We start from the raw sequence: 1,054 nt of genomic DNA, 5'->3' as shown, positions 1-1,054 counted from the left end.
TGGCTCACGCAGGCCTGGCTGGTTCCCGGAAGAGGCCCACGCCCGCAACAGGACCTGGCCATAAACCGGGCGGCCTGGCCCGCAGCTGTCGGCCCTTCCCAGAAACTGGCATCTTTGTTTGTTCCTTGAAGGAGAGGCAGGGAACTGAGTCCCAGAAAGCGCAGGGCCCGGGTCGAAGTGAGCATTTCATTCATTTTCGGTTTGAAAGGGGCCCGGGGTTTGTGTGTGTGTGTGTGTGTGTGTGTGTGGAGGGTTTCTCCCAGGCCCCGCCCCCACCCCCTGCCCGATTCGGTCATGTGCTCCGTGCGGCCCCCTCTCCCTTGGGGTCTCTGACACCCTTTGGGGGTCCGTGAGCTCTAAACTCCTTTTTTGGGGTAAATATATTTTTATGATGTTAAAGAGGAAGGGAGAGGGAGAGAAACATCAATGAGAGAGAATCATGGACCGGCTGCCTCCTGCACGCCCCCCACTGGGGATGAGCCCGCAACCCGGGCCTGGGCCCTGACCGGGAATCGAACCCTGACCTCCTGGCTCCTAGGTCGATGCTCAGCCCCTGAGCCTCAGGCCGGGCTCTGAACTCCTTTTATAACAAGACTGAGACCCGACTTCCCTCGTCCCCTCGTCCCCCCCTGGCGCAGAGGGTGCAAAGGCCCCTCCCCAGCACACGCTGCAGGGCCAGTGAGGGTGTCTGCGTGTCACCCTGTCTCGGCTCCTGGGGAACTGGGGGTCGCCCAGGCGCCCTCTGCCCCCCAGAAAAACCCCCGTGTGGAGGCCGAGGCCTGAGCTGCCGGGGGCCGGAGCCGGCACCTGGAGGGCAGCAGCCACCGTGCTGGTTGCTGGTGGCCGGGGCCAATGAGCCTTCAAGGGGATTCGCATCTCGGGACCTGCCTTTGGGGCAGGACAGCCTCCCACTGAGACCCTGGGAGGGGCTCGTGGCGACGAGAGCGGTTTCCCCGTTGGAAGCGGATGTGTCCGCACGCGGGACGTCGGGGCTCCGGGACCAGAGCCCCCCACAGAGCAGGAGGGACGTGCTGGCGTCACGGTGACACGCTGG

The sequence above is a fragment of the Myotis brandtii genome, unplaced genomic scaffold (genome assembly GCF_000412655.1).
Source record: "Myotis brandtii unplaced genomic scaffold, ASM41265v1 scaffold1236, whole genome shotgun sequence".
In the NCBI taxonomy this organism is placed as follows: domain Eukaryota; kingdom Metazoa; phylum Chordata; class Mammalia; order Chiroptera; family Vespertilionidae; genus Myotis; species Myotis brandtii.
Note: the sequence above shows the minus strand (reverse complement) of the source record.